Here is a 17,167-nt window from a genome sequence, read left to right as displayed (position 1 = left end):
ATTTGAGTCATCAATTAGCATAGAAACCATTATGAAAATATCGTCTCCATAAATTATTCCACTAAATATAAGCAGGTGAGGAAACGAGACATTATTCAACTATAAAACACAACGATCTTCGTTAGATGTTGGGACAGCGAGTTCACGAAAGAATGCATGCTCGAAATATTTGGTCTGCAGAACAAGACACTTCTGGTGAAGAAATTAAAAGTATTCCACAGCGAGGAGAACGAAAAAAGGACTCTCTTTTTGTGGTTGGCTTGGAGAAGACTAAGGATAAGGCGCATTGTGTTGAACGCCGTCTACCTCAAAATTGTTACGATATCATAACAACAGGGAAAAAGTCTCCTATTGGAGGCGTTTACGGCTTATGTCTTCGAAGACGAGATAATTCCAACGAAACTTCTTCATGTAACAAGCTCTATGAAGCAAATTGTCGCATGTTTTTCTTGAGCATATAGCGGTCAATTTTGAGTGGCACACCACAATTTGATTGCCTGATTAGCTGTCGTAGGTAATAGGACTAACATATATCGTTGTCTATAAAAAAAATATTTCTTAATTTTTCTGCAGTGGTTAGGGTCCTTGATTAGTTATTATTGTCATTTTCCTCTGGCTGGCACTATTTCCAGTCATTCCTAGTTTCGTTATTCATTGTATTTTTATCGGTTTGATGTAGCATATCCCAGATGATGGGGCTGCCACCTAACCTTGCCTAGAGACAACTGCTACTTAAATATTCTACAGTGGTTAGGGTCCTTGCTTAGTGAGTTATTTTTCACTTAGCTGTTTTTCACTCAGCTGTTTTCCAGCTTGGTCAGCTATCCAGTGGTTGGAGTCATTGGCTATTTAGTCATATCATGGACTGATGGATCTATCGTTGCCTAGAGTCAACACAAATTTGAATATTGTGCGGTGGTTGAGATCTTTGCTTATTTAATGTTGCAATTTTCCTCTTGGTGGCGTTATTCCTTGTCATTCCTATTTGATATTGTCATCATGTGTTTATGTTGAGCCGAGGTTGGGTATTAGAATGGCAGGAAGCTTCGGACGATTTTTAGCTAGAGTAGGATGTAAGTCTATTTTTACAAATATCCGAAAATTATTCTCCTCCGCTGGGATTTGAAACCGGGACACATCGGTTTGTAGTCTATTTCCTGTACTACGCCAGAGGACCATCCATCCTGGATTTTTATTTAAATCAAAGTGATTTTTTTTAAAAGGTGTTATAGGGTATCAAATGGTCGACTCCGCAATCATTACAATAATATTTTTATTTTTTCTTCAATGTATTACCTTGTTCCACTTATGTTGTAATTTATAGGTATTCAATGTAACATTCAAAATGAAAAAAATAAATATTCTCAAAAGAGTCCTCATTAAATTTGCTTTAGTATATGCCGAATGCGAAAAAATACGCTCAAAAAAAGATTAGTTCTTGTTGGGTTTTCTTTTATGTTGTTGTTGGTGGCTGGTTGATTTCTGGTTGGTCTAAATTTTTGGCACACGACTAAATTACATGATTAGGTTTATTGTTGGTAGAGTGATTTATGTATTTGTTGTGTGGTACCTTTTGGGCCATTATAATTCATAAATTGATTTCACATAAATGCTTCTACGACAAGTTGGCTGGCTGCTGCTACTCAGGCATGCATATGGTGGCCGTTAATGATGACGATGTTGCTGCTGCTGCAGATGACTCTCTGATTAGGTACTTGGGCGGTCCACTTGTTTAGAAGACGAAAAAAACTATAAACAACAAATGCTTACATCTTTAGAGGAATCATCATCCTCTTCCTCCTTTACCCTTTACCACCCATATAGATCCTACCAAGTGGAACATGACCAATGTTTGGGATTTCATTTGATGGCAAAATGAGTGATCAAGTGTTGCTGCTGCTACTGTTGCATCTGCTTCGTATTTTTGTTGTTCATATTTCAAGGTATATCATGTGATTTGTTTGTTGCATTTGTATGTCTGGCAAATATGATTATTGACGTAATTTGCATAAATTTAATATAGATAAATTAAGGGCAGAATTCTAAAATTAAATTATATGTTTATTCATAGGAAAATGAGGAGGTAAAAATCCGGCCATATATTGTTAGATGAAGCAGAAGTTATTTGTAATAGAAGAAGTTGGCCAGATAAACCTATTTTATAAAATGACCAATAAAATGGGACAAAAAATAAAAATAATGCGCAAATTGGTTCTGAGCTGACAACATTTGGTTGTGTCTACGGGCAACTCCTGAAGATGGCGCAGTGGCATCATGAGATGTTGATTTTTTCAGGGCGGTACTCAGGAGTACACAATTTCCTTAGTTACAGTAGTAAACCACACTGGCTCCCCATAGCTTACCATTGAGCTGCCAATTACTTTATAAAAGAGGATAACAATATCTCTTTTTCAGCCTCCCAATACCGCCGATCAGCGACATGATGAGTGTATTCCTATTTCACATCTTATGACATAAAATAAAATAAAATAAAATTTTTTCTCTCAAACACTCCAAGAGCTGCCTCATCTGCTTGCATAAGTACCCATTCTGCTGATCCATAAATCCGCACGGGTAGTATCAGCGTCTCGTAGAGTGTGAGTTTGATCTGCCGAGAGGTGGCCTTGTTCTTGAATTGCTTAATCAGACCATAGTAGCATCTGTTGGCCATCACTATTCTCCTCCGGATTTCAATGTTAATGTTATTAGTTTTGTTTATGGCGGTACCGAGGTATATATAAAATCGTTCACTACCTCGAAGTTGTAGTTTTCAAGTTCCGCAGTTGGTCCGAGTCTACTGGACGTCTTATGAGTTGATACCATCAGTTTGGTCTTCTCGCCATTTACTGTCAGTTCCACTTTGGCAGACTCTTTCTTAATTCGTTTAAAAATGGCTGTTACCGCTCCCTATATTCGATCAATTATATCGATGTCATCGGCGTAGGTGAGTAATATGTGTAGTTTGGTGTACAGAGTGTCATTTCTGTTCACATTTGCATCTCGAATGGCCTTTTCCAGCAGAATGTTAAAAAACTGTCACCTTGTCTGAATCCTCGTTCGGTATTGAAGAGCTCCGAGAGAATCTTTCCGACTTTAGCTGCTGACCTTGTGTTAGTTAAAGTTATCCTGAATAGCCGTATTAATTTTGAAGGAATGCCGAACGCAGATATTGATTTAAATACCTCTGAGTGGATTGGGCTATCGTATGCGACTTTATAGTCGACGAACAGGAGGAATGTGACGATATGTTTATCGTGGGTCTTTTCCAGGATTTGAAAATCTGGTCTATGATGGATTTGCCAGGTCTTAAGCCGCTTTGGTATGGTCCATTAATGTTTGGCTTCAGTCGTTCACATAACACATAACGCTGGATATAAAGTGCTATCCAGCGTGTTATGTGCGATGGGAAGGAGACTAATGCCTCTATAGTGGGAACATATCGTCTAGTCTCCTTTTTTGTGCAAGTGGCACAGGATGCTGAGGTTCCAATCATTGGACATGCATTCCTCTAGCCAAATTATACTAATCAGTGTCTGACCATCGGCCTTGAATTGTTCGGCTGGTAATCCATCGGTACCTTGGCTAGGTGGTATCTATACCGTAATCTCCTATTGGTTCTAGGGTATCTTCTTCACCGCAACTATTTGATACCAAAAGCTTTACAAAATTCTCCTTCCAGATCCTCAACAAGCTGTCTGTATCTGTCTCCTGGTTTCCATATTCATCTCTACAGGAGGCTGTGCCTGCACAAAGTCTTCGTTTTGATGTTTTACTCGTTGCTAAAATTTCCGGACTTCGTTCTGACTCCTGTACATCTCGATTTCCTACCGCTCACGTTTTTCTTGTTCTTTCTTCGTTTTTCTTAAAATACGTTTCTCCCGATAATTCTCTGTTGCATTGCATCTTGCTACTGTTTGCATTGTTGCCCTTGAGTGCTTTCCTCAAGAAGATGGGTAAGTTAAGCGGAGTAGGTTCCTGTTATCTGTTATGTGTGAGTTTCAGTGTTGTGTCAGATCGCACCTTTGCTGCTACATTAAGACGAGTGCGAACCTTGGCTGCTACAAGGTAATGGCTCGAATCGATCGAACGTATAAAACACTGGACGAAGGCCTTCCGTCAACATGATCAATTTGGTTGCTCGTTGCTCGATCGGGAGAAATCCAGATGGCCTTGTGTATATCGAGATGCTTGAATCCGGTGCAGCTAACTACCATGTTTTTTGATGCCGCGATGTCAATCAACCTCATGCCGTTTTCTAATGTTTCTTCATGGATGCTGAATTTTCCGATGGTGGGGCCAAACATATATTTTGCTTCCGATTTTTGCATTAAAATATCCTATCGAAGGCCTTCCAGCCGTTATTTTGTTCTTCCTTGCAGGGTTCTAGAGAGCCTTAACCGTTGCCCATAATTTATATGTTTCGGTTGAATTTTGTATAGGTTTAGATGGTCTATTCGATTTACGATTGATGATAAGTTAGTTCTCTTCTTAGGGGCAACAGTAGTTACGATTTTACTGAAATTCCTCTTATCCGATCTCTGATATTTTGCCAATTATCATTCTCATGGTTCAGGAATGTACGGTGTTTAAAGTCTTGAGGTCTGGGTGGATTGTCAGGTCATAAATGTTCTCGGCCAGCGTTGTACCCATTTGGTCTGCTTCGGTTATAAAGTTAGAGTTCCTTCAAGTATCGATAACACGGGTGTCAGGGGTCCTAGGACCCACCAAATCGATTTTGTGCCCTTGCTGGATTGGATTGGAGTGGAATTGAAATGCAAAAGGATGTCTGACTAATAGAAAGTCAGGAGTTTTAGATTAGCCCCGCTACTCATCCGAGGAGTTGATATCAACAATATTGGAATTTGAACTTCGATGTGGAAGCATTATATGTTTATTGATGTGAGAGAAGACCGGAAGGTAGGAAACCAAGTAGTCTAAACGCTTCTGTACCTCTTTAGTCAAAATGCCATAAATTATGGTGGGCATTGACATTACCTGGCGGTTATTATCTTCTAACAGTAGAATTATATGCGGTAAATAAAGCCATACATCGGCATTAAGCACCACTATTATGGCAGTACAACACTTCTGGTTCGATGCTTCTGCACACTATTGTAATCATCGTCCTCGTTTAGATTTTTTCTGGATCGCAGCGGCTATTCGTGGGTGTTTTAGTCACTCGGGAATATAATTCCACCCCCCATGATACAAATAACTTTCACCTATTGGATGAGGTGGCAACATTTGCTCGTAGTCTTCTTTCTATTCAGCTGAAAGACACATCGACACATTTCACCTATTCGTCGACTATAAAGCCGCTATCGACAGCCCTTTCAGAGGTGTTTAAAGCCATGTCTGCGTTCGAAACGGAACGAGGATTCGACATAATGAACAAATTGACATTTGAACAAATTGAGAATGAGTCTGCCAAAGTAGGTCTGGTATGGTATGAACGCGCAAGACGTCCAGTAGACTCGGACCAACTGTGGAACTTCAAAACTACAGCTTAGAGGTGGTCAAAACTTTTATATACCTTGGTACCGCCATAAATAAACACTAATGACATCAGTTTTGAAATTTGGAGAAGGATAGTGTTGGCCAACAGATGCTACTATGGTCTGAGTAAGCAATTGAAAAACAAGGGCACCTTTCGCCAGACCTAATTCACACTGTACGAGACGTTGATACTACCCGTGCTGTTGTATGGATCTGAAGCATGTGTACTTGTGCAAGCAGATGAAGCAGCTCTTGGAGTGTTTGAGAGAAAATCTTGTTTAAGCTCGGCGTAATGTTCTGTACCAAGCCAGCTAAGAAGAAGCTTTTAAAGAGAATACAGAATGATTTCATTCACATAAGAACAACATATATTTTGCACTTAATTATTTTCTGAGTTTTGGTGGTACATACACATTTTTAAAATTCCGTTTTTTTGTACTTCTCTTTTGAAATGATTACAAAAAAAAAATATCAATGAATAAATGAAGTGCAAGTAATGACAAAAATAAATACTCAGCAGGAGGTGATGATTTTTTTTCTTCCATTTCTTTTTTCACAATGTCGTCAACATCCCATCCCTAGAGTATTTCGCTACGAAATTCTACTTCTATTGTTCTTTACATTCCAGCCCAAAGAAATGCTCTTTTTTTAATAAGAATTCACATTTTACGTGTGTAAGGATAGACCTCAAAATTAATAAATTATTAGCTGTTAAAAACAGAGTTTTGTAATTATTTGGATAATTTAATTTTCGCGTAAAAATACTGTTCTTAAATACACTCACTTTATGTTAAAATTAGTGCAAAATTATTTATTAATTGGGAAAATAGCTTTCTAAGGAGCATTCCTCTACAATGCTAACTGAGTACTTGGTTATTTGAGCGGCACGACCTTGGTTGCATTTTTTGAGAATCTAAAACACGTATGATTTATTTAAAGCGCTAATACAGCTCTGGATTTTAAAATGATGTTTTTTTTTTCAACGTGACTAAAATATACGTAGTTTTTTCTTTAATATTTCATCAGGATCCTTTCACGGACTTTTTTTTAATACTTTTTCAAAGACCTATTACCGGCGTAATTTTTTTTTTAATATTTTTCTAGTACACGGGCCATAATATATAATTATTTTTTAATGACCAAACATAGTCGTAGATTTTGTATATACAATTTTTTTCTATACCCTATGGGAGATGACGATTTTTTAAATACTTTTTCAAAGTTTCGACATAAGAGTATGTTTTTATACCCTCCACCATAGTATGGAGGGTATATTAATTTTGACATTCCGTTTGTAACTCATCGAAATATTCATTTCCGACCCTATAAAGTATATATATTCTTGATCAGGGTAAAATTCTAAGACGATCTAGCCATGTCCGTCCTTCCTTCCGTCCGTCTGTTGTAATCACGCTACATTCTGAAGGAATTGAGATGGAGTGCTGAAATTTTGCACAGGGTTGTCTTTTGTCTGCAGGCAGGTCAAGTTCGAAGATGGGATATAACGGTCCACGTTTAGGCATAGCTCCCATATAAGGGTACCCGCCAAATTTAGGTATTTTTGGGTTCTTGAACACGTTTTTTAGCCGAATTCGCTGAAATTTGGTACATTGGGTTGTTATTGGGTACTAAATGTCTCCACAAAAAAATTATAAGAATAGGTCCACTTTTTCTGGTCCACTTTTTCTGGGGGTTTAGGTCGTATTTTTCTACCGAATTGGCTGTAATTTAGTATTCTGAGTTCTTAATAGGTACCAAAAAATTATGAATATAGGTCCATTTTTTCGTATAGCCCCCATATAAGGGTACCCCTAATTTTCGGTATTTTGGGGTTCTTGAGCGCGCTTTTCAACAGAAATCGCTGCAATTTGGTATTTTGTAGTCGTATATGGTAACAAATCTCCCTAACAAAAATTTTTAATATTTGCCCCCTTTTTGGGGTCGTCCTCATATAACCCCCTTTTTTATATTAAAATTGTTACGTATCTGTGGAAGATACGAAAAAACTAAAACATAAGGTTCTAAAATTTACCTTATATATATATTCATATATATGAGCTGTAACCCGTATTTAGGCCTAGCCCCTGTGTGGGTGGTACCAGAAGGAATGGACCCATATTCCCCATGTTCGAACTTGAACTAATTTTGGAAGAAATAATAAGATGGGCAAAGTTTGGATGAAATAAAAAATTTTTCAAACAAATTTGGTGTAAAGAAACATGGGGTCTATGACCAATATTTAGAACCATAATCGGTTTGTAGAAATGTCGGTATATGAACACTTTTTGGTTTTGTTCCCTATATTTTTATATCAAGTACCTGTCAGTGGTGGGTGGAGGGTATCCAAAGTTCGGCCCGGCCGAACTTAACGCTTTTTCACTTGTTTTTTTAATATCTTTTCGAGATCCTTCACAGACGTGTATTTTTTTGAAATATTTTTGTAATGACATAAGACTGACGTAGATTTTTTAAAAATATTTTTTATGGAACTAATATTGGCGTTATTTTTTGAATCGTGTTTTTTTTTTATATTTTATGAGTGACCTATCACTTGCTTCGATTTTTATACCCTTCATCACACTTTGGTACAGGATATTATGTCTTTGTGCATATGTTTGTAACAGGCAAAAAGAAACCAGATAGACACATGGTTCTTTTTGAAAATATGCATAGAATCACTTTCAGAGTCGATTTATGCATGTCCGTCCGTCTGTCCATGTATTTTTGTTAACAAAGTACAGGTCGCATTTATGATCCGATTTGGATGAAATTTGGCACAGTTCATTTATTTGGTCCAAGGACGAACCCTATTGAAATTGGGAAAAATCGGTTCAGATTTAGATATAGATCCCATATATAGTTTTGTCCGATTTTTGTGAATGATACACCAAACTCCCAAAAATTTGTCCGATTGGAACAACATTTTGCACAGAGTATTGCATTAGATCCAGACTGATGTCTGAGAAGATTTTTTAAAATCGGTTCAGATTTAGATATATAGTACACCAAAGACTCCAAGTCTGTCCGTTTGACATGCAATTTTTCATTGATTTCAGAATGGTATGTGTATGGGGCTTTTAAATTGGTTCAAATATTTGCCTAGATAGCACATTTTATTTCACCCGATTTTATCTCAATGGTCCTCCAAAGATTCTATGACCTTTCTATCCACAGGATGTAGATATTAACATGTCTTGCATGTATCCAAAATGGTGAAGGGTATCATATAGTCGGCCCCGTCCGACTTTTGAACTTTCCTTACTGCTTTTTCATTTATTATATTATTTTTCAATAACCTATTACAGGCGTAAATGTTTAAATAAATAAATTTTGAAGAGAATATTTCCGCAACCTAAACAAATACCTAGATTTTTTTTTAATTTTTTTGAGGGATTTTTTTTTTTTTGAATTTTTTGAAGAAGATTTTTTAAGGACAAATGAAACATGCATGGTTTTTTAAGAATATCTTTGTCAAAGATCTAATACATGCAACCCACAATATTTTTTTATTTAGAAGTGTTAATTTCTACATAAAGTTTTCAAAGCTTTAAAAACATATATAAATTATCAACATTTCCCAGGATATTTAACCCCTGCCTTTTAACCCTCTTAAAGCAGACACATTAAAGTAATAACATGACGTTTAACAATTGTTTTTTTTTTCATATTTTGCACCCTTCTCTCTGAGGACGAGAAGGCATCTCACCTCATCGTCACCGCCGTCATCATCAGAATATCTGATGTTGTTTGCAACAGCTTTTATAACCATTCATGTGGAACATTATGAATCTTGGGCACAGGCAGGCTGTCGTTGGCCAGGGTGGGCACAAAAAAAAAGATATGCAATTTTAGATATGAATTTCGTAACACTATACGTCGTGTGTGTGTGCAGGAAAAAATGAGCAAAGCAAACAATTTTAATTTTTCTGTTTGCCTTTCAGGTTTTGCAATGGCTTGCATTCTCCTCCCTTTTTAAAAATGCAAGTTAAGCCAGTTTTGTTTTTGCTTTTTTGAAAATTTATTATAACATTCCAGAACCAGTTTGAAAACAAACAATTTTCCCTTCTCAACAATAAACAGTAAAACTTTTTTTGTTTTTTTGGACACACCCACAAAGGGGGCAATGCACATATCAGCAATTACTGCTCTACAAATGGGCAGGTTTTAGATAGGTTTTTGATTTCTTAAAGGACTATATAATATGCATAGAAAATTAGACCAAAATATATGTCAAGTTGTTTCAGGTTTCACTGTAAATTGTATTTCATTTCATTACCGCAACTCATCTCTGGCAATCTGAAAGATTTCTGACATATGTTATTAGTTATCATTCAGCCGGGGTTACATTTTGAAAGACGTAAATGTCATGTTTTTATGACAACTCTATTACGATTTTGTGGTATTCGATTGCAGCACTATATGTTTAAAATGTGAATTTTTCAAAGAATATTTTTAAACAATTTTTTAGTAGAGTCAGGACGTTGTGGAAATTTTTATTATTGTATTGGCCAAAAATATGTAATCAATTGTTATTGTTATTGGTAAAAGCGTAGATATTTGGAAATTTGTTTCTAATCCTTGCTTGAGATATGTTCTGTTTTTATTGTTAATTCACGCTTGAATGATTTTAGAAATCGTCCTATTGAAAATTTTCAAATACTTTGTTTCCCCAAAAATATTTTAAAAGCCGGAAGTCTTTAAGAAGGGGAATCGTTTATGGTCTAAGAAAAAATTAAGTTTTTTTATCTAAGATTTCCAAAAAATACGAATTCACCTCAATTATGATAGACAATAGCAGACCTTTTTATGCAATTTATTTCATTCGATAACATTTTTTTTTTGTTCTGCATGATTTACTTTTTCTATCATTTCCTTGTCATTATCGTCATTAAAAGCAAAGAAGAAATGGGGATGATTTTCCTATTTTTAAAATAGCTTAAAACAAAAATATTGCCAACACTTTAAGCGCACAATTTTGAAATTGTAAGTTTTGATTTATTAATGGAAAACATATTTTTATTTGCAGATAGAATAAAATGGATCTCATTTAAAATACTCAGGTATGTATTTTATTTTGAAGATTCAACAATTAAAAAAAAACTTTGTTCGTCATAAAATTAGTGTAATGATTTCAAAATATTTCCCTTTCGCCCCTTCCAATGGGTATATTATGTTTAATAAACATCAACTATTTCAAAACTATTTCTCTAAAAACTTTTAACACTCAATATTTTAGTAAATGTAGTTTTAGATTGTTTCCAATAAAATTGAAGTTTATTTTGAAAGTTTTCAAACTAAATATCAATTATTATGTGTAGTTTTGAAATATACAAACATCCCCCTTCATAAAAATGTATTAGTTTATAATAAACATTTATTATATGATTCCTCCGATTGACTAGTTGCTCATATTTGAGGAGATGTGAGACAAGAAACTTTTAATGGGGGAAAGAAAAATGTATACACTATGTGGGTGGGAAGTTGTGGAGGAAAAAAATACAAATTAATAAAGATTCTAAAACAATATTTTAAAAATATAAAGGTTAATGTTTGTCCTTAAACATATTTTTTTAAATCGGCGCTTGTCATTGTTCTTATAAAAAAATAAATTGTAAATGGAAAGTAGGGGAGACTGGGGCACCTTCGGCACTTTTTTTAGAGCTCTATATCTCAGTACTTATTCAACATATATAACAACTTTATAGCTGATTATTGCCCTCTGACACTTAATTATAAAAAATAGTACCAAAAAGATATAAAAAATAGTATTAGTTAACAAATTTTACAGTTTTATAAAAAAAGTCAAATTCGCGGAATGTGCCCCAACCCGGGGTAGCTTTGGCATTTGATGGGGCACATTCGGCACCATAGTCATAGCCGGGTAATTGTCATCGCTATCCGTCTGGTTGAAATTTGAATGTAGGGCTTTATTTATGAATTATAGGGCTTTATTTTCTAGCGGCGAACGTTTACATCTCAAGGTCGCACACACCATCAGAAATAGGGGTTTTCTATCGCATTTTCGTCAATACAAGCACGTTTGATCTTATATATATGCAATTTCGAGCCATAGTAAAGGATTAGTTTTAAAGACAAACTCAAAAACATTTTAAGGAAATAATATTGCACAATCTCTATATGGCCGAATGTGCCCCACTTTAAAATGCCGAATGTACCCCGAATGTACTTTTTATAGTTTTTTTCATTTTTTTTTTTTCGATCAGTTTTGTAAAAACATTATATTTTTAAATATTTCTATAATAATACACATCGTAGTTAACCACTTTTTAATAATATTGTCTTAAAATTTAAAAAGTTTTATACACGAGATACTTACGAAATGGAATTGAAATATTACAGAAATATCTATAAAAATACAAACAACCCATGTACAGTATTTTTCGGTTAATTGCACATCAAAATTTGCACAAATTTTTGTTCAATTAACCGAGGAACCAATTATCCGAACCCGCTTAATTGAATAGTTTGTTCAATTACAGTAATCACGTATAATTGGAACTACTAATGATTTAAAAAAATTTAATGTCAAATACAAATTACGCTTTCTCGCAGTTTTTCCTTAGAAATAAAAATATGTTTTGAATTAGTAGAACCTAACAAATTATGTCAAAAATGTATGTAAAAAAATGGCAATTTTTCAATTATTATTATGCAATTAACCGGTGAAAAGTAAAAGGAAATTTATTTTTGATTACATGAATTTTGAACCAATTAAGGGGAAAATCAATTAACAAATTAATTATCAGAAAATGTACATGTATTTTCCTATGAAATATTTTTTGCCCCGTCATGTGGTTCAATTAAGCGTGGAAACCAATTAACCGTAGGTTCAATTAACCGAAAAATACTGTATCTAAATAAGCTTATTAGCTAGAAATTTCAAACTTTGTGTCAGTTATTTATTTCGATATTCGATACCTATGTATCGAAACTAGAGGTGTACGGTGAGAACTTCATATCGAAAACGCGATTGCCGAAGGTGCCCCAGTCTCCCCTACTTAAAAATCATAGTTACGAAGGACAATAATTTTTTTTTAATATGTGTAAAAAATATATTTTAAACATCCACGCTGTCATCACCACTTTGAACAAGTATTTTTAAAAAATCCGAACTTGTTATAGGTCCTTGTGTGTGCTTGAAAATATATTTTTTTAAAAACTCAAGTTTCTGTTAAACCTTTGAGTTAATATGTTTACAGATTCCACGCATATAATTAGTCATATATAAAAATATTTGACCTATTAAAGTCCCTGAGGAAACATTTTTAAAAACTTTACTCTTATGATAGGTATTTCAAAATTCACGTTTTTGTTGGATAGGTTTGAAAAGTATTCTTTTAAACAACATCAATTTTTATGTTAAGTCGTTGAAAAAATATATGTATTTTAAAAATATAAATCCAGAATTCTTGAACAAAATGTTAATAAATCCCCGTTGGGCTTTGCAAAATTATTTAAAAAATCTCGCTAGTGTTAGGTCCTTGAAAATATATTTTTTAATAAGTTACGTCTGTCTTTAAAAAACAAATTTGGCTGGGCTATAAGGTCCTTAAAATTATTTTAAAAAATACCATATATAAAAATCCACCATTACATTAGGTCCCTGAAAATATTAAAAAACCAGTGAGCGGAGTAGTATTGTCGGACGGGGGCGACCATATGATACCCTACGTAACTATCACGGAACCCGATATGGAAACCTTGTTGAATTCTTACAAAGCTATAGGTCGATTTGCGGTCTAGTTGTGCGGTACCAGTGTGGTCTGCGAATACTAGTGTTACGCAATGGAGAAGTATTCAGATCTGTCAGAACACCGCCCTGAGAACTGCGACAGGTTGCGTCCTCATAACACCAGTGGACCATCTTCACAATGAGAGGAAGGTCCTTGACTTACATCAGCATAGCAATATGCTTACATGGCAGTTCCTGCTCGGCTGCTTCAGGAACAATCATCCTAACCATCATATGGTGGATAAGAATCCTCCACCCAGGCACGTCAGAAAGGATCTGCATGATCTAGAGAGAGAGAGAGGTCGAACGTTAAAAAGGGAGTTCTAGATCATGTTACCAATCGTGCAGGTCTGAATAGCATTCATATTAATGCAGTTGCCGCAGCGCTGAACGAATACAGAGTGAATACCGTTGTTTGACCCTATTACGTTAAGGATGGTGTATTCGTTTCAATTCGGATTGGGCATAGATTGATAACCTCATACCACACTGCACTCATTCAATTGCCCTGCCAAATTTATCTGATTTAATCCTGAAGATCTGTGATTGCGATATTTGCACCCTCTTGACTGATTAGAGCTCCTCTTTCTTACCCTGGCATATTTACCGAATTTAGTTTTCTCGGGTGAATATTTACGCCATAACATTATTTTTTTTTTTTTTTTAATTTTAAACAGAAATGTCTTGGTTGATTCGATACGCTGATTATTGACCGATTATTATCAAAACAGCCCTTCTAGTTAGTTGTCCAGATTCCCTTTGACATGGAAAATTTGTTATGTTCCCTCAATGTTATCGCCTAAATACCATCTGATCATTACCGATTTAAAGTCTTCGACATTGACCATAATCGGAACCTTAAGCAAAGTATCCTAGCAATCAGCGCATAATTTACGCCGGTATCATTTTAAAGGTGAACCACTCTCCTTGGATATACTATCAACTCCTCGGATCTATGTCCTTCAGGAGTAAATATATACGCTACAGAATACAATTTTTTTTCATTTTTCACAAAAAAGTCTGGGTCCATTTGACCCGTTTAATATTGACCGATCTCTATCAAAACATCAGTCATACATTTTCTTTTGGCCAGATTCAAGCCTTCGTGTAAAATTTCGTATCCTCTAGAGCGACCAGAAAAACAGACAAAAATAACGATTTTGGGATGACCCCTAAATATTAACCGATCATTACCAAAAAACCAGTAGGTGTCTTGTTTGGCCGGAAACGGTCTTACATCCAACATTTCGTGAAGATTGGACCATAACTGTGGCCTGTATCGTGTTTACAAATTATAATGAACAGACGGACGGACACACATGTCTATATCGATTTACTAAAAGGTGTGTCTAGGAGCAATATTTCAAGACGTTACTAACTCTTGGGACCATACAAAGCTGTAATACCCTGACAACATAGTTGTCTTGTTGGTATACAAAATCAGATTTGCAACGAATTAAACTCATGAAATTTTTAGTTCCGAAATTCTACCATCTAACGGATCAATTGAATAGTCCGCAGACTATTGTAATAAAACTTATTTATAGCAACATCTGTTTTCTTCATATTATATGCATTTCAAGGTTGATAAAACTGAGTACTTATACTGAAATGCGCCCTTGCCTCCAAAGTAGCCTTAGTTTCGATAAAAATTGGTAAAGATTTTGATATAGTTCTGATATACACTCAGTAGATAAAGTCTGAGTACAACATTACCCTTTACCAATTTTCTACACAAAACTTTATCATACGCTTGATTTTAGGTCTTCAAAGACATCGATAGCGTTTGTATAGTTTTATATCTGGGAACACTGTTTAAATCGATTAGTTTATGAAAAAATCCTAGTTAGCTACATTGAAAAGTCTGCGTACAAAGAGTGAAATGGTGATTCCCCGCATTGTAGTTACACGAATTATTGAACAAGCGCATTCTCTTCGTTCGATGCCCTCGAAGAAAAAACATGTCGTGAAATTGATCGAATTGTTGGTAGAACATATTCTTCAATACAAAGAGTGGTAAAAAATTTCCAATCGCCCGGGGCTTTTATTTCTCGTCCACGTTCTGGCCGGTCGCCAATACTCACAAGCCGTGAAACGTGCAAAGTTTTGCCAAGTGTGCAACAAAATCCAACTCCTTCAACATCGCAAATTGATGAACGCGTAAAAAATGTTGTACTAGGCCATCTGCCCTGACGCAATTCTGAAAAAGCTGGATATCATAGAAAGTCCTTCATATCTTTAATTAATAGAACTTTTGTACGCAGACTTCTTCTACTGAGTGTAGACTCCGAAAGTGTGTTCAATTAACCCGAAACTTTGCACTATCTTCCTAATTGAGACTAGAATGTGGTGTTTAAGTTTTGTGAAAAACGATTCAGTTTAAATATAGCTTCAATATATAGTCCCAACCGATTTCCTGTTAATTGGACTCATGGCATTAACTTAATATCTCTAGGAATACGCAAACCTTGCAAATGGAGGTATTACTCTTTAAAATCATTTCCCGATTTAATTAATATAGTATTTCCTTATTATTCTGGGATACATGCCGCAATTCACCTCTTATATACGTCATTGCGATTTTGTGCCCTTTGGATTATTAATTATAGTCTTTAGTTTGTACATCGCGTAGGCCTCTTTGTTCTAACAATTAAAATAAATTGTTTTGCTTAGACATGCCAGCATAGATTAGTTTATGGCATTGTAAATTTATAGCACATATTGTTCACACTTTATTAAAAATTTAATTTATGATTATGCGAAGGTGGCCAAAAAGGAACAAAAACAACAAAAACTCACAAAGAAATATTCAAATTTCTATGGGACCGTTTTTGTTCAAACACAATTTTTGATATCTTCTTGCATTTATCTTGCACTCATGCGACAATTTTAATTGTACGATGTCGAAGAACGGCAGGAAAATCATATTTTTTGAGAGGTTGGGTTGAGGTATTTTACTGCACCAAAAATCTATTGCATTGGCGGTGGCTGCGACTACTGCTAGCAGCTGATGGTTAATGAGTTCAGGCGGAAAAATTATGCCACCAACACCACCGTCGCCGCCGCCACCGTTGGCTTTCATGGTGCTGACAGTTGTGTCAAACATAATTTTTGTAATTATGAAAAGACGGTTTAGTATTCCACGTATTTAATTTAAAGAACGAAAAAACTACACAGTTTCCACCAAAAATTCCTAAATACATCCAAAATGTCAAAATAAGTCAATATGGATCCATAAAAAGCTTTCGTCCCATTTTATATATTATTAAGGTCTCGTATTTCATTCGAGGATTCGGGAAGGATATTATTGTCCAACAAGGTCCCCTGTCACCAGACCAAACTCAGACTCGATCGATTCCAAAAGTCGACTTCTAGACTTTTCGATCTTTGACTCTGACCAAAAAGTCGATTTTTATACTTCGATTTTTTTACTCTGACCAAAAAATCGACTTTTCGATCTTTCGATTTTGTCAAACCTGTTCAAAATCGATATTTGACTTTTACCGACTACTGCATAATCGATTAAAAAGTTTATATTTATATGTGAATTGTGGTCATTATTTATGAAGAAAATCCAGAGTCGATCTTGAAAAGTCGACTTTGCGATTTTTAAAAGATCGACTTTACCTTTTTACCCTTTACTCTACAAGACGCCGTGCCTGTATATGAATCTGAATCTATGCGCAAACGCAAAAAGATGAGACAACTCTTGGAATGTTTGAGAGAAAAATTCTGCTAAAGATCTTCGGCCGATCTGCGTCGACGGTGAATATCGGCGAGCTATAACATCTGCCTATGGACATAGACGTAGTCAAACGTATCGAGCTGCAGGGATAGGTATATAAAACCAAGCCAAATGATGGTTCACATGTAAGAGGAGAGGGAAGCCAAGAATTCGATGGAAAGATCAAGTGGAAG

This window comes from Musca vetustissima, unplaced genomic scaffold (assembly GCF_032173495.1).
Source record: "Musca vetustissima isolate MV318-11 ecotype Yass unplaced genomic scaffold, APGP_CSIRO_Mvet_v1 utg65745, whole genome shotgun sequence".
Classification (NCBI taxonomy): Eukaryota; Metazoa; Arthropoda; class Insecta; order Diptera; family Muscidae; genus Musca; species Musca vetustissima.
This window is presented reverse-complemented; position numbering follows the sequence as displayed.